The sequence below is a fragment of the Podarcis pityusensis genome, assembly GCF_964106645.2.
Source record: "Podarcis pityusensis genome assembly, chromosome: 9".
Classification (NCBI taxonomy): Eukaryota; Metazoa; Chordata; class Lepidosauria; order Squamata; family Lacertidae; genus Podarcis; species Podarcis pityusensis.
The window spans coordinates 72,368,104-72,394,642 of NC_138034.1; the positions used below are offsets into that span (position 1 = coordinate 72,368,104).

General features: G+C 46.9%; 1 long non-coding RNA gene across 2 annotated transcripts; it reads left to right on the forward strand.

Annotated features, from left to right (window-relative positions):
- Positions 1-2,239: 2,239 nt before the first annotated feature.
- LOC308485443 lies at positions 2,240-26,264 on the forward strand. Of its 2 annotated transcripts, none has more exons than XR_013990501.1 (4): positions 2,240-2,521; positions 3,813-4,080; positions 7,846-8,013; positions 25,930-26,264. It is a non-coding gene; the product is annotated as an uncharacterized lncRNA (long non-coding RNA). The 2 variants fall into 2 exon arrangements; XR_013990502.1 differs by lacking the exon at positions 25,930-26,264 and adding an exon at positions 23,734-23,931 and having other exon boundaries at positions 2,244-2,521.
- Positions 26,265-26,539: the final 275 nt, after the last annotated feature.

The window sequence follows — 26,539 nt, forward strand, 5'->3', positions numbered from 1 at the left end:
TCCTGTAAGCTTAATTCTTTCGGTGAAAAACCCAGTCCTTTGAATTGACTAAGAGGGCACCCTCTGATGAAGCAGACAGCATTATTAACTCTGATGCACCGAATCACGCTGTGTTTAAATCATAAAATGCTGCACTTTAAATGCACGGATATTTATCACTTTTAATGCAAGAGCATATAAAAAGTGCAGGTGGCCAGTTGCATTTCCACAGATGCATCCGCCCACCTTTCTCCTGGAAGAGAATAGCTCTTCTAAGAGGGTATCCCTGCCACACCATCAGGCTAAAACAAGGGCAGGCCCTGGGTAGGACTGCCCCCATGTGGACAACCATCACAACTGCAGCTTGGTGGTGGTGCTTTTGGTTTTTTCCCTGGGCATTCTTCTTCTTCTTCTTTGGAGATCCCTCATAGCCGAGTAAGATTGTCTTCCATAAACACGGTTTTAGCAATGAGTCCGTTAGTGACTGTGGAAGCCAATTCTGGATCCACATGTCCTTCCACAGTGGGGACATTGGTTCCCGGGCGGGAGTTGATCACGGTGTGGATTTGACAAGCGCATCTTCCTCTTAGCACATTTCTCTCTTGCGTCCTGAGTTCGAGTGTCTTCAAAGCCCATGACACCTTGGTAAAGGCTGTTCTCCAACTGGAGCGCTCGCAGGCCAGTGTTTCCCAGTTGTCGGTGTTTATACTACATTTTGTTTAGATTTGCCTTGAGACAGTCTTTAAACCTCTTTTGTTGACCACCAGCATTACACTTTCCATTCTTAAGTTCAGAATAGAGTAGTTGCTTTGGAAGACGATCATCAGGCATCCGCACAACATGACCAGTCCAACGAAGTTGATGTTGAAGAATCATTGCTTCAACACTGATGAGTGATAGGCCAAGCTTTTCGTAAGCTTCTGCAAAGATATTCAGGATGGTTTGGAGGTCATCCTCTGAGCATGCACAGACTACGTTGTCATCAGCATACTGAAGCTCTGTGACGGAAGTTATGGTAACCTTACTCTTTGCTTTCAGCCTGCTCAGATTGAAGAGCGTTCCATCTGTTTGATATATGATTTCTACTCCGGTGGGAGTTTCCCTTCTACAAAGTGTAGGATCATGGCAATGAAAATAATGAATAGAGTTGGGGCAATAACACAACCCTGTTTAACACCTGATCCCACTGTAAATGGTTCATTTTGAGAGCTATTGTTATCTGCGATTGTTGCTGTCATATTATCATGGAGGAGCCGAAAGATGTTTACAAATTTATCTGGGCAGCCCATTTTCAGAAGGACAGTCCACAGGGCATTACGATTTACAGTGTCGAAAGCCTTAGTTAGGTCAATAAATGCCATGTACAGGGGTTGGTTTTGCTCTCTGCATTTTTCTTGAAGCTGTTGAGCGGTGAAAATCATGTCCACTGTCACCCTAGAAGGCCGAAAACCATTTTGGGATTCAGGAAGGGTCACCTCGGATTTTGTTAAGAGACGGTTTGCTAAGATCCTTGCAAGAATTTTGCTGGCTGCAGCTAAGAGAGAGATGTGCTCCCTGCCAGTGTTGGCACAGGATGCGGCTCTGTAGCTAGAGGTCAGAGGCTCTTCAGGATCCAACCTGTTGGTGCGTGAACATCTACTCTTGGGTTTTCATTTCTTTCTGCAGCAGTGTTCTTTCAACAGAAAAATTTTCTTGCATCTTTTACCTTTTTTATAGCAGCAGCAGCATCATTCCACCTCTCTCTTAGTGAAATTCCCATTACAGGAATAAACGCCATTTAGAGACTTGGGCAGGCCACTCCCTCTCAGTCTAAGCTACCTCGCAAGGTTGTTGTTGTAAGGATAAATTTCTCAATCAAGAGTTATCTTATGTCCATTATGAGTCAAGCTCGGCTTTCTGGCTGAGCCATCTTGTCCAAGTAGCGAAAGGAATCGATTTTGATGATGCGATTTCAAAATTTGAAGAGAACACAAGTTAGGAAAAAAAGATTTTAAGTGCTTGTGCTCACAATGTTAAATAAATAAACCAGAAAATAACACTTGCAATTGTATCTTATTTTTCCTTCTTTTAATAATTTCAACGTGGGGAGGGCTGACTAGAAATTTTCCACACCGGGCACCACCTCACCTTGCTACACCACTGTTTAGAGTCTTTATTATTTACAAAACTTTACGCTGGCCATTAATAAAGAAAAAAGCAAATAAAGAAACACAATCTTTTTCTCTTTTCAGCCATCTGGCCAGAGACCTAAGAGACCTCATTCACATACTCATTTTACCCTGACCCAGACTTAGCTGATCGCATGCCCTGGTAAGGACACCTGTTGCTGGGGAAATTTTCTGTTGCCTAGCAACTTGTTCAAGGCTATTTACAAGTTTCTTCTAGAATATTCCAACCACCAAGTTTCTCATGCACCACAAGGTCAGTGCAACTCCCATCCGGGAAGAGACAGATGAGCTTCAGCAGCCAGCATATCTGCTCCACAGAAGGATATTCTCCGATCTTAGATCTTAGCTTTTCCTGTTGGGCTACCGGACAATATGTGAGATGTCTGCATTCTGTCAAGGGCTGGGCAAATCAGTTTAACTTTTATAAAAATGGGCGCAAATATGGGGAAAGGAGCAAAAGAGAACCTGTTTTTCCTTTTACAGGTTTTGTTTCTGCTGCCATCTAGTGGCCAGTTCAAGGCTTTAGCAATTGTGGTAGGAGGGAGAGTGATGGACCAGAAAATGTTGTTGTTGTTAAAATGAACATTCAGAAAGGGCTGGAGGTGTTTCTTCTTATCCATGTGTAGGCAGATTATATATTTTTCACTCCATAAGATGCACCTGACCATAAGACGCACTTAGTTTTTAGAGGAGGAAAACAAGAAAAAAAATATTCTGAATGAAACAGTGGATGTATGATTTTTGTGGTTCATGCTATGGCCACAGACCTGTGATCTGATGGTGAATTTGGGGTGACCCAATGCAAAAATCCTGAGGATCCATGTGGATCCGTGTTTTGTAACCCCGTTTTTGCGCCATTGCGGCCCCACGCAACAGTGGGTGTGTGGTTTTTTTTGGTGCAGGCTGCAGCCATGGACATGCTATGTGATCTGATGGTGAATTTGGGGTGACCCGATGTAAAAATCCTGAGGATCTATGGGCTTTTACCTTCCTCCTCCCAGGCAGCCTCCGCTAGCATCCCTTATCTCTCTTCCAATCTCACCAATCAGCTGCTTCCTTTCAACACTCCTCTTGTTTGCCCTAGTGTCTTTTCCTTAGCTGGAGCAGTTTTTTGCTCCCCCTTTTCTTCTAATTTCTCTCCTTATTGCTTTAGTCTTCCTGTTTCCCCCCTTAGCAAGTTTGCTGTCTTTACCTCCCCCCTCCCAGGCAGCCTCCTTGATCTCTAGCATCCCTTATCTCTCTCCCCAATCGGCAAACGATCAGTGGCTTTGTTTCAACACCCCCTTCCCTCTTTCAAAAAGAAAGCAAAAAAAAAAAAAAAAAGAAAGAAAAAAGCATGATCTTCCTTTTGCCCTTGGGCAAAAGGAGACACACAGACATTTCCCCTTACTTTTTAGGAAGAAAAAAGTGTGTCTTATGGAGCGAAAAATACGGTACTTGGGGAATTTGATCTTTGCAGACCTTCACATGTACTGGCCTGGTCTGCACCTCACAGACTAAGGTGAGAATTGGAAGGTAGCCACTCATCACGTTCCGTACTTCTGTCTGAAATGCTGGGATGCAGTTTTGTGTTAGCTTATGTCTATTAAAATGCCTTTTAAATCATATGTTTTGAGAGAAAGCACATTCTTTATCACTTATATTTCCCCCTGACCTTTCCCCCAGGGAGCTCAAGTTGTCTGACGTGGTTCGTCTCTAATTTTATCCTTGCGACAAGTCACAAGAACCCTGTGAGGTGGGTTAGGCTGCAAGAAGGTGGAGAGCCCAAGGCTGATTTGAACCCAGCTCACCCAAGTCTTAATCTGCCACACTAATCACTCGCCCACAAAGTCTCTCCGCACCAGAGAGAGTTGGTTTTCATGTGGATTGAAACAAAAAGCAGATGAATGCAGAAACAAACAGAACGGAACAGACTTGCGAGCACACGCATAAAGTGAGAAAAACAGATCTATTCATCTCTACCTAAAAGTGATCTAATAGGTCTTTTAAATTTAGAATTAATCATTTAACAAACACAGTTTTAATAAGCTGATAACACAGGCTTTGGGCTGATATACATTCAATGTCCTTTTAAATGTGCTGGTGGGAGGGGGATGTTGCGTTTGTTGTTGTTCTTGTTTTATAATGTCTTTTGGGTTCTCATTTTGTGAACTGTCCTGTGATCTTTGGATAAAGGGCAGTGTGCTGGTCCTGGGGGGTTACTGTGTGGCATGGTCCGAGTCCAGTCCGAGGTCAAGGGTGTGGTATGGAGGCTGTCCGTCAAGGCTGAAGCTGGGTCCAAGGCAAGGAGTCGGGTGGGGTCAGGAACTCTGGCAGAAGAGCAGGACAGGGTGCCAGCAGGAACAGGTTACCACCAATGTTGCTCCTCCCAACCTGGGACTGGGCTGGCTGGCTTTTATCTGCCCCGAGGCATAGGGCGGCCCTGGTCCACAGGTGACTCGCCTCTCCTGACCTGGAGGCGAGCACTCCTCCTGCGGGAACTTAGTTCCCTCCACCTCTCTACCCTGAGCCTCTGCAGCTCAGGAGAGGCTGGAGGGTTACTGGACCCAGAGGCAACCTCACCTTTCCCTGACAGGACTGAGAGAGGCGCACCTGCAGGCAATGGGTCCTCCATCCCCTCCAGAGCCAGAGCAGATTCAGCTGGTACCTGCACCTGAGGATCCAGCACAGGTGAAGACCTTTCAGGCTCAAGCCCCAGCCCCGGCTCAGCTGGTCCTGGAGGCGGGGACTCCTGTACAGGCTGGGATTCCTCAGGTTCAGCCTCTGAATCCGATTCCCAGGCCATCACAGGCAGTACCTGCTGGCATCTGTCTGTCTCAGAAGACAACAGAGGAGTGTGCCTTTGGAGGTGAAGTCAAACCTTTGGAGAGTTACAACGCCTGCTGTGGCTGTAGAAACCGATGTGGGAGAGACATGTTTTGTTGCAGCTGGGGCAGACGAAGGCGTCTGGTTGTGCTGCTCCAGATGTACCAGGGCATTTCTTCTCTCTGTGCTCCTCCCAGCAGTCATTCCTTCTGTGGTCACTGCTGTGGATCCACAACTTGACTGTCTGTCTCCAGGCACTGCCCGGCTGCAGAATATTGAGGGGGGCAGGCCTAGTCCCTTCACTCAATTTTTTTGGGGAGCCTTGGCCCCTACGGCCCCACATGGATGGCGTGCCTGTTTGGGGAGGGGAGGGGAAAGGGGGAAAACCTTGTTGTGCTACTGGGACCCATAGGCCTAGCTTCCATCACCGTGCTGGGCCATAGCTGTCAACTTACAGATTTGAAAATAAGGGACCAGCAGCCTTGAAAATAAGGGATCAGCAGCCTTGAAAATAAGGGTTCAGCAGCCAAAATAAGGGATTTTCCGGGCATAGGTATGTTCAACTTCTGAGCCCCTCCGAGCCAAAGGCAGAAAGCCCAGCCAGCAGTCAAACGAAGCCTCAAGCAGTGGTTCCCACAGCGCAGCAACCCGGCAAAGGGGATGCAGCAAGGAAAACCACTGTCACCTCTCGGCTGGGAAGCGCTGAGCAAAGGCGAGTCCCCAGGCAATGCGGCCGATTTGATCGGCACAAGGCATGCAAGTTCCACCCCCCAGTCATTCTCAGACTCCTTATTGGGTGAGCAACGCAGCCAAGCAACACAGTTGGAGCCTCCCTCCTCCCTGGCCGGCAGGGAGGGAGGGAGAGGAGCTGCTTCCTTTGAAACCCGGGAAATTTAAGGGACATCATCAATAAGGGACAGCAGCGGGACACAGTGCTGGGATAAGGGACTTTCCCGCCAAATAAGGGACGGTTGACAGGTATGTGCTGGGCTAGTTGAATCGGGGCCACAGAGCCAAATTTTGAGGAAACTGATAATTTAAGACACAGTCACTGAGCTAGAAGATATTGTGGGGTGCTGGGGAGCAGACAGAAAGCTTTGAATCTCTTTCACTGACTCCTTCACTTTACAGCCTTTTCACCTTTCCCACCCTTATAACTTTGCGGGCTGTAACTTACCCCTTTCCTGGAACACACCCAGACAAGAAGAAAACTGCTTTTATATTCCGTTCTTGCCTCTCATAATAATTTTGCACCAGGTTTGGTTTCCCTGCGCTGAGTTTGTCACATTTCCGTGGCCTCCTAATTAATCTTTGTTACTACATTTGGAAGATTGTGCTTCGCTCCTTATCAGAGCTGTTCCTGATTATTTTTACACAGAGCTAACCTTTACCAGCGTGGCTTATTAATAGCACTGATTAACTGTTACACGTAGCTAGCTCAGCTTTGTCCTGGGGACAGATTTCATTTTAATAGGTTCCATTTCATTTCTCCTTATTTTCTTTATTCTTGGGTGAGTCTCAGGCTCCGGTATTTTATTTTAAGGCAGCCTTTGCCGCCAACCTGATGTTGCCCAGAAATTTTGGACCACAACTCCCATCAGCCCCAGTCCGTAGGGCCCAGGGGCTAATGCAGCGGTGTAGCTAGCCACTCGGGTGCCGGGTGCGGTGTGCGCATTCTGCAGCCAGGGGCGGGGCGAGCCGCCCATGGGGCAGGGTGCGTTGCGTGGAGCCTCTTCGCCGCCACCCCCTCAGCTGTAGGGCAGCTGAGGTAGAAGCAGGGCGCAGACACAAGCCTCACGCTTCCGTTTCAGGCTCCCAAGCCACCACACCTGAAATATACTCGGAGTCGAGTGTGGATTTCATGCTCTTGATTCAGCTCAGAGTAGTGAGGAATGAATTTCCCCCAGAATGTCTGCTTTATATACATTATTTACACAATGGGCCCCACGTGATTGGCTAATTCTGGGATTCTCCTGTAGGCCAATCAGGTTGTGGATTCACTTCCACCCGGAGTTGGATTGGGTGGCTCCTGCGGACCAATCAGACTGCTGCATTCTGGATCCTATTGTTCTAGGACCAATCAGACTGTTGCATTCTGGATCCTATTGTTCTAGGACCAATCAGACTGCTGCATTCTGGATCCTATTGTTCTAGGACCAATCAGACTGCTGCATTCTGGATCCTATTGTTCTAGGACCAGTCAGACTGCTGCATTCTGGATCCTATTGTTCTAGGACCAGTCAGACTGCTGCATTTTGGATCGTATTCAACTCAGTACATAACAACATCACTCCCAGGAGAGATGCGTGGCTCTGGCATGCTGCCGGCCCCCGCGGTGTGGCACCCAGTGCCAGCCGCGTTTCGTTACGTTTCTTGACTGAACTAAAAAGTTTCGTAAGCCCATTTATTTCAAACTCTTGTTTTTGTCATTTTGTCACACACACCCCTCAGCGATGATACCCAGGGCACCCCCCCGCACCCCCTTCCTCCTGTACTGGGCTGATGGAAGTTGTAGTCCAAAAGATCTGGAGGGCACCAGGTTGACGAAGGCTGCAGGAGCTTCTTTGTGGACAGCTGCTGGTTGGAATACCATTTCATTACAGTGGTACCTCGGGTTAAGAACTTAATTCGTTCTGGAGGTCTGTTCTTAACCTGAAACTGTTCTTAACCTGAAGCACCACTTTAGCTAATGGGGCCTCCTGCCGCCACGGCGCCGCCAGAGCACGATTTCTGTTCTCATCCTGAAGCAAAGTTCTTAATCTGAGGTACTATTTCTGGGTTAGCGGAGTCTGTAACCTGAAGCGTCTATAACCCGAGGTAGCACTGTACTGCCATCATTGTTGTGTAATTGTCCCACAGATTTTATTTCTGCTTTTTGGTTGCCCCCATGCAGAAAGGTGCATCACTGCATTGGCATAAAGGAGCACATTTCTCTTCTGAGCGCTTGATAATTCACGTTTGAGTATGATGAACCACACATGTGAAGAGGATGATACCTGTGTGTCATGACCTGGAACCCAGCTAAGATGCCTTGACCGAGGGCAGCTGGCAAGACCCTCAGGTGAGTACAGCACACAAACTCTTCCCCTAGATGGTACATGTTTCTGACACCTGAAAGCTATAACCCTGAAGTGTGCACATCACGTACACAGCTGACCCCAGCCTCCTGAGTGCTGAGTCCACATAAACATGTTCTCACAGCCACAACCGAAGTGTATCTACAGTTGCTTAAACCGCAAGGCGTTCCCCCAGTTGCAACTACAAGGCCAGTTATGCTGGGCCTGAGCTGGAGAAGTAACAGTAGAAGTAAAGGTAAAGGTAAAGGTAAAGGTAAAGGGACCCCTGACCATTAGGTCCAGTCGTGACCAACTCTGGGGTTGCGGCACTCATCTCGCTTTACTGGCCGAGGGAGCCGGCATACAGCTTCCGGGTCATGTGGCCAGCATGACTAAGCCGCTTCTGGCGAACCAGAGCAGCCCACGGAAACACCATTTACCTTCCCGCTGGAGTGGTACCTATTTATCTACTTGCACTTTGAGGTGCTTTTGAACTGCTAGGTTGGCAGGAGCTGGGACCGAGCAACAGGAGCTCACCCCGTCGCGGGGATTTTAACCACTGACCTTCTGATCGGCAAGTCCTAGGCTCCATGGTTTAACCCACAGCGCCACCCGTGTCCCTTAACAGTAGAAGTAGACCTGACTTAAACATGTTTTTTCTGTGTGTGTTCCTAGCCAGCAGTGACGCGAGAGAGCACGTGTTTGCTACAGTTGTATAAAAGCTTTGTGTATCCTTTCTTTGGGGCTCGGTTCTTTTGGAGATATCCAAACCGAGACTCACTGCTGCAGCTTTGAATAAACTCTTTTCAACTTTCCATCCAGTGGCGTAGCGGCATTTGCTGGTGCCCGGGATGTGTGCTTGCATGCACTGGGCAGAAGCAAGGCGCAGAGGATGAATGGAGCCTGCCATGCCAGCCCTGCCCTCACCGCCAGAGCCAAGCGGGGCCACCTGCCCACCTGCCCAGGGGGTAGCCCAGCCAGCCAACACGGTTTTGGCGGGCGAATCCCCCTGATGCCCACAGAGAGGAAAGCTGGGCCGGGCTACACTGGGGTCACCCCTTGCCACGTCCTTCCGTCCACACCCGCTCACTGTCCAAGCAAGGAGTGAGCGAGCACTGGCCAGGCGGCCATTCAGTGAGGCGACCAGGGATGCAAGACGGTGAGGCCTAGCCTGGCTCCAGGGCCCAGAGAGCCCCAGCGGCAGGCAGAGTAGGATGGGGGGCCCTGGTTTGTGACCCCTCAAATTTGTGCTCCTCCCCCATTTCCACCCTTGGTCACTTCATTTAGCTGGTGAGGGGCAGCATTTTGTATTTTGTTCCAGTAACAAGGATGTTCACAGCTTAAAGAGAAGTGTGGAAATACCCTGAAGAGAAGACCTTAGAAGAACTCGCTTCTCCCATGAGCAATACAACAAAACAGTAAATGGTTATTCAGCCTAGCAGAACTCTGTGTTTGTTACTGATGCTGGCGACAGGACAGAGCACGTAAATGATAATTAATGGCTCTTATATGGCTTATTAAACAGAGTAATTCTATTGAACTGTCACGGAGGAAAACACAATTCAACAGGCAAGTTGCCATGTCTCTTCCGATGAAGTCAATAAATCCTGCAAATGTTAAGGCGATAGCAGCTACAACAGCAGCAGATAAAGGGAGGTAGATTTAAGAAGCTGAAAGCAACCGCTTTCATAATAATTAAAATTATACTCTTTCAAAACTGCAAAACAGCCTCCAGAGACCCTGAACAAGTCTGATCTTGCATTTACGGCTCATCTAACATGTAGTGGAGTGGTTTAAATAAATTGATGGGTATTTTGCAGACCTAAAGATCCAGCGTAAATGAGATTTGACACAAGGCAGCTGAGATCTGAATGGAAAGGATTACGACTGAAGGAGGGCTGTCTAGGGATGTCTAGGGAAATCCATGCCATTTACATTCTGATTTCAACTGCCTTCAAAACACAACGGTCCTTTGCAATTTGTACTTTGCCGAATTGTCTGACGCAGTTCTCTGACCCAAACCGCGTGTGCATTGTGGGGAGAATCCTTGCAAAAATATGTCCATTTGGCACAAACGCATGTGGGAACATGCCTATTCGAAGAAATTGCTGGTGAAATTTTGCCGACACAGGCAAAAATCCCTGAGAGGAGATATGACAGCCATCTTAAAGGCTGTCACACGGAAGAGGGAACAAATTTGAAATCTGAAATTTTTATGTACAGATGTTTAAAGTTTAATTTAAAAAATTGATACACATACACACATACAAAATGCAACATGGTTCCCAGTCTTTTATCCTGAAAGCGTCCTTAGTTGCAAACCCAGAAGAAGTAGCTTGTTCTCCCACGCCTTCAGCCCTGGAAACAACACCACTTAAATCTGACATTTTGCAACGTGTTGCTGCGAGAGCAGCTGCAATCGCTCTCTCCCTTGTTACTGTCAGATGCCAAGAGGCCTGTGAGAGAAGGAAGACTGGACGGGCGCCGGAGAGATGGATAATAAACTCAGCGTGGCGCCCTTTATGAGGACTTTGCCAGCTTGGTGGGGAGCCGCTGAAAGGGGAAACGATCGCCTTGGGGCCATTCGCCTCTTGACAGGACTGCGGGACGGAATTAGAAACATGTTATTAGCAAGCACCTCCTACCGAAGGCAGCGATGGCTGCAGAATGGGCTTCTCTGGCTGAAGACATCTGCAAAGGCTGCAGGGGGAGAGACCTTTTAGGGATTGCTGTCAGCAAACTACTGTTCAGTTTTCCTGGTGGGATTCCCCCCCCCCCCAAACTCTCAATTTTCTTTTAAATCTCAAAATAAGACTTGTGCAGGAAAAGTGTTGCTAGGATGTTTTGTCCCTGGCTTGCCTTTTGTTACATCCCTCTTGGTTTTTAAAAGCGGAGGCGGGTTAATCAGAAGTGACTTTCCAGGTGGGCTGGAACCACTATGCCAGCTTCTGGGCAGGTGTGTCACTGTCAAAAAACCAAAGTGCTGCACCAACAAGTACAAAATAACCCCTTTGCAGCGCCACAAATCCAACTCAATGGTGTAACGTTGGAAAATGTCGATCACTTCTCCTACCTAGGCAGTTATCTTTCCACAAGGATCAACACTGATGCCAATATCCAGCATCCCCTGAGCTCTGTGAGTGCGGCTTTCTCCCGATTGAAGTGCAGAGTGTTTGAGGACCGGGACATTTGCAGGGAAACCAAAATGCTTGTTTACAAAGCTATTGTACTCCTAAACTTACTGTATGCTTGTGAAACACGGACCACTTACAAACACCATCTCCAACTCCTCGAAAGATTCCATCAACGGTGTCTCTGAAAAAATTTACACATCACTTGGGAAGACAGGCAAACTAATATCACTGTACTGGAAGAAGCAAAGATCACCAGTGTTGAAGCAATGATTCTTCAACATCAACTTCATTGGACTGGTTATATTGTGCGGATGCCTGATGATCGTCTTCCAAAGAAACTACTCCATTCTGAACTTAAAAATGGAAAGCGTAATGCTGGTGGTCAACAAAAGAGGTTTAAAGACTGTCTCAAGGCAAATCTAAAAAAAGTAGTATAAACACTGACAACTGGGAAACACTGGGCTGCGAGCGCTCCAGTTGGAGAACAGCCTTTACCAAAGGTGTCATGGGCTTTGAAGACACTCGAACTTAGGACGGAAGGGAGAAACATGCTAAGAGGAAGACACGCTTGGCAAATCCACACCGTGATCAACTCCCACCCAGAAACCAATGTCCCCACTGTGGAAGGACGTGTGGATCCAGAATTGGCCTCCACAGTCATTTATGGACTCATTGTTAAAACTGTGTTTATGGAAGACAATCTTACTTGGCTACAAGTGATCTCCAAAGAAGAAGAATGCTTTTAAGGCACCCCATGCTCCCGACTGGAGGAAAGGCAAAATGGGGATTGTGATGCTCATCTCGCTTTATTGGCCGAGGGAGCCGGAGTACAGCTTCCGGGTCATGTGGCCAGCATGACGAAGCCGCTTTTGGCGAACCAGAGCAGCGCACAGAAACGTCGTTTACCTTCCCGCTGGAGTGGTACCTATTATCTACTTGCACACTGATGTGCTTTCGAACTGCTAGGTTGGCAGGAGCAGGGACCAAGCAATGGGAGCTCACCCCGTTGCGGGGATTCGAACCGCAACCTTCTGATCGGCAAGCCCTAGGCTCTGTGGTTTAACCCACAGTGCCACCCGTGTCCCACAGTATCATCCAAAGGTCCCCTCAATTCTCCTAAGAAGATGGTGCCTCTGACAAACAGGGGGAAGTGTCTGGGGTGCCCCACTCTGCCCAACAAAATACCAAACTCTCAGTGTAGTAATTTTATTCTTTTTTAAAAATTCGCTGTTCCCATTTAAACTCCTGATAACGAGGAAATGCTCTCGTCTACATAACCTTCCCTGCATTCTCTCGCACTCTCCTGGGCCTGCGTTTGAGAGAGGATGAACTCTGCAGGAGTCTTCTAAGGCAACGAAGCAGAGCGCATTGCGGAAATCAGAACCGACAGATCCAGGGTGCCTTTCACCTACAGCTAAAATATTTATTGTATCCGTTTCTCTTCCACCCTGCCCGTCGCGCTCTGACAGGATAATGCTTTAAAAGCAGCGCATCTATAAAACGAGGGTAGAACATCCCAATCTCTTTATTACGTGCCTAGGCCTGATGGCCAAACTTGACTTTGACTAAAACTCTTAAGGATGTTCCCCAACAATTTCCACTGTCACTCATGAGTGCGATTCAGTGAAAGCACTTCCCCATGATTTGAGGCAGGGGTCTTTTCTACCTGGTGATGCCAGGGGTTTAAATATGGGCTTTCTGCATGCATCTAATGAAGCAGAATGAGGCATGGAAAATCCAGTACAGTGGTACCTTAGGTTACAGACGCTTCGGGTTACAGACTCCGCTAACCCAAAAATAGTACCTCGGGTTAAGAACTTTGCTTCAGGATGAGAACAGAAATCGTGTGGCAGCGGGAGGCCCCATTAGCTAAAGTGGTGCCTCAGGTTAAGAACAGTTTCAGGTTAAGAATGGACCTCCAGAACGAATTAAGTTCTTAACCCGAGGTAAAGGTAAAGGGACCCCTGACCATTAGGTCCAGTCGTGACTGACTCTGGGGTTGCGGCGCTCATCTCGCCGGGAGCTGGCGTACAGCTTCCGGGTCATGTGGCCAGCATGACTAAGCCGCTTCTGGCGAACCAGAGCAGCCCACGGAAACACCATTTACCTTCCCGCCGGATCGGTACCTACTCATCTACTTGCACTTTGACATGCTTTCAAACTGCTAGGTTGGCAGGAGCTGGGACCGAGCAACAGGAGCTCACCTCGTCGCGGGGATTCGAACCGCCAACCTTCTGTTCTGCAAGCCCTAGGCTCACTGGTTTAACCCACCCGCGTCCCTAACCCGAGCTACCACTGTATAAATCAACCACTATTGCATCAATGACTTGTCGCAGAATACATCTGCAGAAAGACACAAGTCTGCAGAGGTCCAAAGTTAAGATTCCAGTCCTCATGAAACATATGTTTATTCAGAGCTTGACGTGTAAGCACCAGACTTTTCATTAAAAGCAGTCTGTTCCCGGAAGCCTGTTGGAATAAGAAAGTCTTCACCCTCTGGAGGAAGGACAAGGAAGGAGCCAGTTTGGCTTCTCTAGGAAGGGAGTTCCAAAGTTGTCTGGGAGCTGCCACCAAGAAGGCCATCTCTTGAGTCCTCACCAAGTGTGCCTGTAATAGTGGATGGACCAGAAGCAGGGCCTTTCCTGAAGATCTCAGAGCCCAGGCAGGTTCATATGAGGGAATACGGTATTTTAGGATTGCAGTATTGCTGGGCCAGGTAAGTGGATGCTGACAGTGTATCCTTCCCTCATCCTTTCACCTGCTGCAGCCAACTTTGACCCATGCGAGGGGCCTTTCCTGCCAATCACCTGGTGTCACAATAATGTCTTAATTTTTTTTTAAAAAAATATAATTTTCATCATTATAATTTTTCCACATTGAAAATAACAATCCATTAAACTTCCCTTTCCCCCCTTCCATGGTTTCCTCCATTACCACGGCATATTCTAGTTAATCCATATCTTCTCTCTCTCTCTATCTACGATTTTCAGGTTTATACAGTTCAATAATTTTACAGTCATTTTAACATTTCAAAACTTGACTTCCTTCCTCATCTTTCTGCGGTCCCTTAAATTTATTTTTAATATCTTCTGCATATCCAAATTAACTTAATTTGTTCGTTTATTCATCTACTTCAAATATATACTCTTATGAAACTGCAGGTTATTACAATAATCTTGCCAGTGTTCTTATCTGTTTACAATTTGTTTGCAAATATTCAATAAACCATTTCCATTTTTTTATAAAAAGTTTGTTATCTTGATTTCTTATTTTTCCAGTAAGTTTCACCATTTCTGCATATTCCTTAAGTTTTTATATCCATTCTTCTTTTGCTGGGACTTCTTCTTTCCATATCTTCTCTATTTCGTTTTATCTCAGCATAACTTGTACTGCTGAATTGTACGGTTAACGTTTTGACCTGTTTACAGTAATTATTCATATATTCTACAAAAGTTTTCCAATCCTCCTTGTATATTCTTCCCTCTTGTTCTCTGATACTGCTGTTTAGACTCACCAATTCTGCCTATTCCATCATCTTCAACTGCCACTCCTCACTTATTGGTACTGCTCCTTCTTTCCATTTTTCAGCATAAAGTATTCGTGCTGCAGTAGTTGCAGAAAGGAACAAGTTATTTTGATTCTTAGGAACCTCTGACCCAGTTATACCTAAAAGAAACTCCTCTGGTCTCTTTAAAAAGGACTTTTGAAATATACTCGGAGTCGAGAGTGGATTTCATGCGCTTTATTCAGCTCATAGTGGTGAGGAGGAATGAATTTCCCCCAGAATGTCTGCTTTATATACATTATTTACACAATGGGCCCCACGTGATTGGCTAATTCCGGGATTCACCTGTAGGCCAATCAGGTTGTGGATTCACTTCTACCTGGAGCTGGATTGGGTGGCTCTATGGACCAATCAGACTGCTGCATTCTGGATCCTATTGTTCTAGGACCAATCAGACTACTGCATTTTGGATCCTATTCAACTCAGTACATAACAACTTTTAAAACATTTTTTCATCCGTTGTATATCTCAGAGGGCTTTAGCTACCTTACATGTCCACCACATATGATGAAATGTGCTTTCCGTTTCCTGACATTTCCAACGGGCAACTGATTCTGGTTTATACATCCTTGCTAACTTGCTCTGTGTCAGGTACCATTTGCCATCACAATGTCACATGACCTGTTTTTTCAGGGTGTCGTGCGCAGAAGCTTCGCATGCCCCAATCAGCTGATTGTCAAGGCTTGCAAAGTGTTGTGTGCAGGGATTTGAAGGTGGCCCTGATCAGCTGATTGGCGACACCAGCAACCCTCGCTTTTGCGCACACCGTGGCTTTAGCTGCCCCACACCATGCAGGCCAAATAGGGAGGCATGCATGGGGGGCAAGATGAGACCCATGAGCAGAAGGACACCAGTACCTAAGAAGATCCCTGGTGATACACTGGGCTAGAGATAATATCCAACTTTCATACTGGGGAAATTTATGGAAAGAGGAATTAAAATTTACTGCATGCTGTTTGTTGAAAGCAAACTATATGAAAATGATGTATCATTGGTATATAACACTGAGTAAAATTGCAAAAATGTACAGAACGAGTTCAAATCTGCGTCGGAAATAATAGTAGTAATAATAATAATAATAATAATAATAATAATTTATTATTTATATCCTGCCCATCTGGCTGTGTTTCCTCAGCCACTCTGGGCTGCTCCCAATTGAGTGTTAAAAACAATACAGCATTAAATATTAAAAACTTCCCTAAACAGGGCTGCCTTCAGATGTCTTTTAAAAATAGGATAGTTGCTTATTTCCTTGACATCTGATGAGAGGGCGTTCCACAGGGCGTGTGCCATGACCGAGAAGGCCCTTCTCAGAGGAGGGTACTTTTTACCATATATGGTGGGCATGTACACTGGTAAAGGCTTTCTGGGAAATGATATATAATGAATTAAAGAAAATGTGTAAAAATACCTTTGTTAAAAAACCCAGAAGGTCTTCTGTTAGGAATAATAGGTGAAGAGTGTTGTGACGTGGGGTTTGTGATTTCAGCTCTCCTGATATAACATGCTGGAGACAGTTCTCTAGTAACACTTCTTTATTAAAGCACAAGACTGAAGACTGGGGAGAGGAAAGCTACATTTATAGGGACAGGGAGCTAGCAAGAAAGGATACATTTTGGAGGGAACAATATCAGGCAATCACAGTCCTGCCTTTTGGAGGGAACCAATAAGACAGAGGATCCAAATACAGCAGCTTAAATGAACCAATAGTAGCTGTACCCTCTGGAACCAAAAGGCAGTTACTTTACCCTAATGCAAATACAGACAATAATAATAATACAGATATAAAATCCTTTGACTCAATACACAACACCCCTTCCCCCCTAGTGAGCACAGCAGACGTAATCTCTCAGGTACTGTGGGGGCCTACAACTTCTACTTGATCTCCTGACAACAGGTGTTGCAGGTTCTGAATTGGGTGTTACCTGTGGTAGAGGGGCTGCTCTAGGGGTTTCGTCAGGAACAGATGGAGTCCCCGACATCTCAGGGTCCCCTATCTGTACCTCGTCATCGTGAGGACTAGCAGACCCTGGTTCATTTGTTAAAGCCCCTGGTGATTGCACCTTTGGGCCATTTTCACTCTGGTCTTGCGGCTCTGCGTCGTTAGCCTGGGATGAATTATCTGGCTCCTCCCTGCTGAGCGCCCGGCGCCTCAGCTGATCTATATGTCTCTTCCACACTTGCCCATTTTCCAAGGTCACATAATAGGACACAGGTCCACTAGCCCGGGTGACCACACCAGCCACCCACCGCGAACCTCGTGAATAGTTCCTCACCCAGACCAGATCTTCAGGGGCGAGATACCTTGTTGTGTCAGTCTCAGCCTGGGGGGTTGCTCTTGAATTATGGTTTGGCATTTTATCTGGGTGGACATAATCCAGCACCGTTACCAGTCTCCTACCCAAGAGCAGCTCAGCTGGCGACTTGCCCGTTGCGGTACACGGCGTCGCATGCTGCAAAAATAACATTCGCGCGATGCGAGCTGACCAGTTACCCTCCATTAAGCCCGCAATGGATTCTTTGGCTGTTCTTACCATGCGCTCAGCCTGCCCATTGGAGGATGGGTGAAAGGGCGCGGATGTTACCCCTCTTATGAAGTTATCAGCCAAGAATGCCCTGAATTCTTGGGATACAAAAGCTGCCCCATTATCAGATACAATGGTCTCAGGTAACCCGTGGGTTGCAAACAGCTGCCTCAACACCTTGATGACGGCAGCTGATGCCATGCTAGGGACCATCGCCACTTCTAACCATTTGGAATATGCATCAACGATAACCAAAAAGACCTTTCCTTGGAATGGCCCAGCAAAATCTAAGTGCAGCCGGCTCCAGGGAGATCTGGACTGCTCCCACCAGTGGACTGGTGCTCTGGCCACTTCTGGCTGCACCTCTTGGCATGCCTTGCATGTTCATACCCATTGTTCTATGTTCTGGTCCATTCCAGGCCACCACACATAACATCGGGCTAGCGACTTCATCCTGACCATTCCCGGGTGTCCCATGTGAAGCGTCTCAAGAACCCTGTTTCTCAGTGGTGCTGGAATGATGACCCTATCTCCCCACAGGAAACAACCCTTATGCATGGACAACTCGTGCTGCCTAGTCGCATAAGGCCTGAATTTGTCTTCATGCGGACCACCTGGCCACCCCCTCCCCACCCAAGTGAGCACACGGGAGAGAACAGCATCTTTCCTCGTTTTCTCAGCTATATCAGTAGCCGTTACAGGAGCCCCCGGAAGTGTTTCCAGCATCATTATGTGCTCCGCTGGAGCAGGATCCTCAGTGCTCCCGCCAGGAAGGGGCAATCGACTCAGCGCATCCGCGTGGCACAACCGTTTCCCTGGCACATGGGTCAAGGTGTACTGGAACCCGTTCAGGAATATAGACCAACGTAACATTCTGGGGGAGAGAATTTGTGGCGTTTGTTTGTTCGGGTTGAACAACCCTAACAGTGGCTTGTGGTCCGTTTCGATGTAGAAATGGCGACCGTACACATAATCATGGAACTTTTTGATTCCTGCCACAATTGCAAGCGCCTCTTTGTCAATTTGAGCATAGTTGCGCTCCGTGGGCGACAACGTACGGGAATAGAAAGAGATGGGCTTTTCCGACCCATCCGGTTCCCTATGACTTAGCACCGCCCCCAAGCCGTATTGAGAGGCATCACATGCCAGGACCAGAGGCTTTGACTCGTCATAATGAGCAAGGACACTCCTGCTACTCAGCATTCCTCGCAAGGAGTCAAAAGCCTTCTGCTGCCCCTGCCCCCATCGCCACACAGTCTTTTTCTGCAACAGTCTATGTAATGGTTCAGCTACCGAAGCTTTCTGGGGTAAGAACGAATGATAAAAGTTAATAAGTCCCAGGAATGACTGCAACTCCGTCTTGTTCTGTGGTCGTGGCGCCTCGATGATGGCCTTAATCTTAGCATCTGTGGGGTGGATGCCTGATGCATCAATTTTAAACCCCAAGAAATCCACAGTTGGCACCCCAAAACTGCATTTTTCCTTTTTCAGTTGCAACCCCACCTCCTTGAACTTGAGGAACACTGCACGAACACGCGCAACCAGTTCCTGTGGGTCTTTTCCAGCAATCAAAACGTCATCAAAAAATGGCAAGACCCCCGGCAGACCTCTTAACAGGTGTTCCATGAGCCCTTGAAAAATCCCTGGGGCCACACAAACTCCAAATTGTAATCTGTTAACTCTGAACGCCCCTTTATGTGTGACAATAGTCTGTGCTTCCGCTGATTGTGGGGTTACTGGCAGCTGTTGGTAAGCTTGTGCCAGGTCAATTTTGGCGAACACCTTGCCCCCAGCCAGTTTAGCCAACAGATGTGATACGACTGGAATGGGGTATGAGTTTCCCCTGAGTGCCTTATTGATAGTACATTTGTAATCTGCACAGATCCTGACTTCCCCATTTGCTTTAAGGGGCGTGACGATTGGAGTCTCCCACTTAGCAGAGTCCACGGGTGAGAGAACTCCCTGCTTGACCAATTTATCCAGCTCTGCTTCGATCTTGGGTTGCAGTGCAAATGGCACTCGCCTTGGTTTGAGTCGGATTGGGGCCACCCCAGGGTCCAACTCGAAGTCAACTGGGGGCCCTTTATAACAACCCAGTTTTCCATTAAAGAGACCAGCAAATTCTTTGCATAATGCCCCGCTCATCTCAGGGCAGGTTTGGATTGAATTAAGCCCTGGTATACTCAGTCCCAGGGCGGGGAACCAGTCAGTGCCCAGGAGACTGGGGCGACTGCCCTTCGCAATCACCAGTTTGAGTACAGCCTGTTTGTCCCGGAACTGTACTCTCACGGCACACATTCCCATAACATGGATGCGGCCCGCTGAGTATGACTGGAAGGTTGCCGGGAAGGGTTCCAGAGGGGGCAACTTACCCCTGGGGAAGAATGTCCTCGCGGTCTGGTCCGACACGATAGTGAATCCAGATCCGGAGTCCACCTCCATGTCGCACTGCTGACCCTCAATCTTCACCTTGACGTGTGCCTTGCCTTGTGCTGGGAACTGCACGACCCTCCCGTTGATCTCCATAACGTAGTGGCAGTCCTTTAGAAAATGGGTTGCTGCGGGCGGTCTGCGATGCTCCGGTCTAGGTGCTCCTGTCGCTCCCAACGCCGCCGATCTACAGACTCTGGCGATGTGACCTGTCTTCCCGCACGTCCGGCACATAGCATCCCGGAAACGACAACTCTTCCGCTCATGGTTTCCGCCACAACCTGGGCACCTGCCTCGGTGATCTTTGTGCACTGTGCAGGCCTGACTCACTGACTCGACCCCACGGACTGGGCTCTGGCTCGGAGTAGCCTCTAGCTCGTCCATGGCATGCGCAACTTCTATCTGTGGCTTAGGGGCCTTGCGACTGGCATCAAGCTCCTCTCTTTCATAATTCTCCGTGGCGGTGGCCTCCTTCAAGGCTGAAGCAAGGGTAACCTCTTCTTTAGCCACGATGCGTCTTCTGGCCTTCTTGCTGCTCAGACCACCGATAAACCGATCCAGGAGAGTCTCTTCCAGATTTTGGAAGTCGCAGTGCTGAGCGAGCTTCCGCAGTTCAGCCAGAAATGCAGATACAGACTCCCCAGCATGCTGCTGCCTCTTATGAAACTCCATCCGCGGAGCCATCTTGGTCTAAGTAGGCGCCAAGTGGCTTGTTAGGCAGGCAAGAATATCTTTGAGAGATGTCTCACTTAGCTTCGCTGGAGCAAGCAATGCCTTGGCCAGCTTGAAGGTCTCAGGCCCACAGTAGCTCAGGAATGTGGCCCTTCTTTTGCTGGCATCGGTGATCCCTTGAGCCTCTGCGAAGAACTCGAAGCGTTCGACGTAGTCTTCCCACGTGTCGGGCTCTGATGGCTGGAAGGGCTCCAATACCCTTGGACTCTCCATTGTCCTGTGGCAGGGTCGTCTTCTCAGCTGGTCAGTGAGTCTTGTTCTTAGCTGCAATCCGGACTCTGAGGCAGGGCTGCGTTTAACCGCTCCTCAGCATTCCGGATCCCACCTTCGTCGCCAGTTGTTGTGACGTGGGGTTTGTGATTTCAGCTCTCCTGATATAACATGCTGGAGACAGTTCTCTAGTAACACTTCTTTATTAAAGCACAAGACTGAAGACTGGGGAGAGGAAAGCTACATTTATAGGGACAGGGAGCTAGCAAGAAAGGATACATTTTGGAGGGAACAATATCAGGCAATCACAGTCCTGCCTTTTGGAGGGAACCAATAAGACAGAGGATCCAAATACAGCAGCTTAAATGAACCAATAGTAGCTGTACCCTCTGGAACCAAAGGCAGTTACTTTACCCTAATGCAAATACAGACAATAATAATACAGATATAAAATCCTTTGACTCAATACACAACAAAGAGAAACTGAGAGAGGATAAAAGACTTTTTAAGTATGCAACGGCGGCAGCGAGAATGCTACTTGCCCAGAAATGGAAGAAAGGAGAAGTACCAACTAAAGAAGAATGGCAGAAGAAACTGATGAACTATGCAGAGATGGCAAAACTGACGGAGAAGATCAGAAACCAGGAAGATCAAGTATTTTCAAAGGACTGGAGTAAATTCTTAATTTACTTAAAAGACCTCTGTAAACAGTTAAAATCATTGGCAGGGATGTAATGACACTTGTAATGTGGAATTAACTATTGTAATTATGGATATATAACAGATGGATAACGGCAAAAGATGCCAAATATTAATAATAATCTTAAATATGGAACCCATGGAGGGAGGGAAAGAGGTCCGAAGATTCAAAAGAATCTCTTATTTTAATGTTTGAAATGGTTAAAGTTAAAATGCACAAAATTGTGTAAAACCAAGAAAAAATATTATTTTAAAAAAGAAAAAAAAAGAAAAAAATAAGAATAAGATCCCTGCGGGATCATCTCAAAGTTCCATCAAGTCCAATATAACATTTCCCACAATGCACCACTAAAGACTCCAGCAAACCTACGAGTGGCACACACAGCTTTGTGACCTGATGTGCAAAACTTGCTGGTCGATTATGCCGAACATAATGCATGCAGAAGGGGCCAATTTAGGGCATTTGTACATGCTGACGCTTCCTCAACTCTCTCCAGGAAAGGAAGACGGAATATATAAATATATATACGATGCCCAGAAGATCTCGGCGTTTGCATTGACAGCCCCACGGAGATGTCAGCTCAGTGTGCTGCTCTGCTTAGTAAAGCGCATATAATGCATTCTGCCGAAATTCAAAGGAGGAGAGGGAATAGGAGGGGAAGCGTGGAATTGTTGTGATTGACAGGCAGGGCAGTGTTACCTTGAAGGAGAGTTTACAAAGGCAGAGTGTCCCAGATAATACCCAGAGTTTAAAATACTGTTGGAAGACTTTGGATTGCACAGGAGGAGCCCGGAGAATTATTTACTGGGAAGGAAGTTCTAATGCATCCAAAGGGGCTTACTCCTGTGTAAAGCGGTGTTAGCACTGCAGCTGAAGAAAAGCAAAGAGAACTGAGGCTGGATGTTGGCAGCCTTCCTGCAGATTTGATGGGGGGAGCAGCGGTCTTTGCCTGTTTGGGTGTCTGAGCTGTGAAATTGCCACGTGGGTTCAACCTGTATTTCTGTAAATGAATACAAAATATTAAAATAAGGTTACCAGATTTTTTTCAAAGAATCCGGGGACACTTTGGGGTTTTTTTGAATACAGAAAAAAGTTATTTAAAAAAGTTTTTTTAAAAAATAAAAATAAAAATAAAGAAGTAATCTCTTCTGTGGTCTCCTCTGTCGCACGGCCTTCCTTCGGGCCCCGGCCTGCTCTCTTGGATCACTAGCCGCCATAGAGTAGGCTTGGGTTGGACCTGGGCTCAGCCACGTGTCCTTGCCTTCCCAGTTCTCTCCTTCCTCTCCTCCCTAGCTGCGGCGGTGGCGTGGCAAGGTTGGGGCTCCCCTCTTTTTTCTCCTTTCTCTTTCTCTCTTCCTTCCCCTTCTACTCTCCTCCTTCTCCCTGTGTCGGCTCCGGGTTTTTCTTGGCCCCAGAGCACCACTGGGCAGTTGGCCGGGCACTCTCGCTCCTGGCTTGATTTGGGTCGTGGGGCGTGTGTGTCAGTGGTTCCCCCAGTTGACACACCGGGCGTCCCCGGTTCCCCCTCAGCAGTGGCAGTGGCAGTCTCAGCAGCCTGGAGCCAGCCTGGTAGAGCAGTTGGCTCTGGCTGGCTTCAGGAGCTGCTCACTGCCATGGCGCCCGCCATTTTGCCTCGCCGGAAGTCCCCATATGATGTGTCTTGTGCCATTGAACCAATCACGCAACATTCACTCCCTACTAAGAAATCTACAACCATTAAAATATAAATCCGGGACATTAAATGAAATCCGGGGACATTCCGGGGACGAATTTTGTCTGGGGACAGATTTGTAAATCTGGGGACTGTCCCTGGGAAACGGGGACATCTGGTAACCATATATTAAAATGCCAAGGGGTCTGGAATAACTTTCTTCCAAAGCACACCAAACCTGGTTCAGCACTACAGTCGTACCTTGGTTCTCGAACGTCTTGTGACTCAAACGTTTTGGCTCCTGAACGCCGCAAACCCGGAAGTAAGTGTTCTGGTTTGCGAACATTTTTTGGAAGCTAAACGTCCGACATGGCTTCCACGGCTTCCAATTGAGTGCAGGAAGCCCCTGCAGCGATTCGGAAACCGTGCCTTGGTTTTCAAATGTTTTTGGAAGTTGAACAGACTTCTGGAATGGATTCCGTTTGAGACCCAAGGTACACCCCTTGGATTTTTTGCCCCACTAGGGTGGGCCTACCAATGCATGCAAACTACTTTGCTGGATGAGACTAAGGAACTGCCTCACCAGAGGGATGCCTTCTTTCCTTGTGGCTGGACCAACCACCAGCCAATTTTAAATGGGTCCTCAAGACAAATTTTGTATCAAACGTCAGGATTGTTTGTTTCCTTGCTTGTGCTTTGTTCTAATTATCTGTTTGTTTCTAATGTATTTTAATGAAGATTTACTGTTGCATTGTTTTTTTCTTGCTTGCTCTTGCAGAAAAAGGCAGGATACAGATGTAAACAAAACATAACTCAGAGTTTTGCACGAGAAAAATAATGCCAGCTGTTGTGCTGAAACATTCATGGGAAGTGAACTTTCTCCTGGTTACTTGTGGTCACAAGTATTGGTCACAAGGAACCTCCATTTGAAGCAACCTCTTCTTATAAATAAAGACAACCTCATTCAGCTGCAGAAGCTTTTGTAGTTCTTTAAAACAATTGTGTTGTTTTTTAAAAAACAACAACCAAGGTGACTGTTTTACTGTACCTTTCTGACTGGTGTCAGATATAGGAGTACAGTGGTACCTCGGGTTACAGACACTTCAGGTTACAGACGCTTCAAGTTACAGACTCCGCTAACCCAGAAATAGTACCTTGGGTTAAGAACTTTGCTTCAGGATGAGAACAGAAATCGTGCTCCAGCAGTGTGGCAGCAGCAGGAGGCCCCATTAGCTAAAGTGGTGCTTCAGGTTAAGAACAGTTTCAGGTTAAGAACAGACCTCTGGAACGAATTAAGTACTTAACCCGAGGTACCACTGTACACTGTTCTCCATGGCTACCAACCAATCAGATTTCCCTTCACATTGCCCGCAGCCTTATGATATAGAAACGTGTGGTTTTTAAAAAAATAAAATGTTGAGATGCTGAATTTTGCATGTGGCACCAAAAGTATACCTAGAGATATGGAATGCACACATCTGTGCAGCTGTTAAAATGAGAAGCAATGCAGATTTACTTGTAAGAAGCCTGAACGAAAAATACCCTTTCATGCAATCAAGTTAAGATATTGCCATCGGCTGCTTGCTCCCCTTTCAAAGATGACTAGGTTTTTTATGGTTGTTGTTGTTTTTTAAAAGCATTTTGTTTTGCCCAGAGTATTGCATGCTATGAATTAGCATCAGCAGCTTTTTTTCTGGGTTTAGCCTCTGGTGAATGCTGGTGAGAGTTTCTTATGCAACCCAGCCATTCTTCATAATGCATGAGGCATCATTCAGATGCAGCCGTGGTCCCTGGAGGGCCCCCAAAACTTCGTCTCATTTTTCCTGCCCATGGCTTTTGCCAGCCCTGGTTTAGGTTTTAGAGTGGGTTAAACCACAGAGCCTTGGACTTGCTGATCAGAAGGTTGGTGGTTCGAATCCCCACAACGAGGTGAGCTCCCGTTGCTCGGTCCCTGCTCCTGCCAACCTAGCAGTTCAAAAGCACATCAAAGTGCAAGTAGATAAATAGGTACCACTCTGGCAGGAAGGTAAACGGCGTTTCCATGCGCTGCTCTGCCAGAAGCGGCTTAGTCATACTAGCCACATGACCCGGAAGCTGTACGTCGGCTCCCTCGGCCAATAAAGCGAGATGAGCACCACAACCCCAGAGTCGGTCACGACTGGACCTAATGGTCAGGGGTCCCTTTACCTTTACCTTTTCACTGCCCAGTGGGATGAATTTTGTACATTAGCGAACCTTGTACTTATCTGCAGCTCGCATGGGGATGTGCCGGGATGCGCTGCGCAGCTTTAAGGCCTGCTGCTTCTCACAGCGTAGAGCAACCTTCTCCAAACTGGTGGTGCCCTCCAGATGTTTTGAACTACCACCCCATCATCCTTGACCAGTGGCCGTGCTGGCTGGGACGGATGGGAACTGTGGTCCAGAACAACTGTCAGGGTTGGAGTCAGGTGCAGCTCAGCAAGGAAGGACACAAATGCCAGTGAAGTTAACTCTTTCTTCCACGAAACAAAAATGCAACTCTGCCTAGTGGTCTCAGCAACCCTTCCCAGTAGGTCTTGCCCCTCTGGAGAAGTTGCCAGGCCTGAAGGTCTCTGCCTTTTACCGCTCCCCCCCCCCCAATTTTTATTACGGTAATTTTTCTGCTTTACGTTTTAAAATTACCCGAGCGACTATCCCGTGCCTGGGAGGGCACCCTCCACCCCCCTCAGGAGCGCACCCACCCTGTGTATAACCCTCGTAAAGTTAGCAAAAATGTATAAGATAAGTAACAAATGTTGGAAATGTAAAGAAAAGGAGGGTACTTTCTTTCATATGTGGTGGGAGTGTAAGAAGGTAAAATGCTTCTGGGAAATGATTTATAATGAATTGAAGAAAATGTTGAAATATACATTTACTAAGAAACCAGAAGTGTTTTTACTAGGTATTACAGGGAATGAGATAAACAAGAAAGAGAAGAAGTTATTTCTATACGCAGTGACTGCAGCAAGAATATTGATGACCCAGAAATGGAAACAAGAGGAGCTGCCTACGATAGAAGATTGGAGAGCCAAAATGATGGACTATGTGGAATTGGACAGAATGACAGGAAGGATTCGGAATCGGCGAGATCAAAGATTTACAGAAGATTGGGAGAAGTTTATTCAATATTTGCAAAAACTAAGTGATAACCAGATTACGTTTGTAAGTTTTAAGGGAGCTCTGTGATGTGAAAATCTAATAATAAGTATAAACAATGAATTGAAGCTACCAGAATAAATAACAATAAGTAGGATTGTGTTAAAAGTTATAAAATGAAAGAAGTTCAGACAAATTGAGGGAAGTCAAAAAAATGGAATTAAGAGGTAATTAAGAAGTTTGAATGTACAACTTTGTTTTCTTTTTTTGTATTTGTAAACCAATAAAAATATTTTTTTTTTTTAAAAAAGGAGCGCGCCCACCCTGGGCAACGTGGGCATATGCTCTGCCGCTGTGCTCAGCCTCCCACTAATAGTAATAGTAATAATAATAATAATAATAATAATAATTTATTATTTGTACCCTGCCCAACTGACTGGATTTCTCCAGCCACTCTGGGTGGCTTCCAA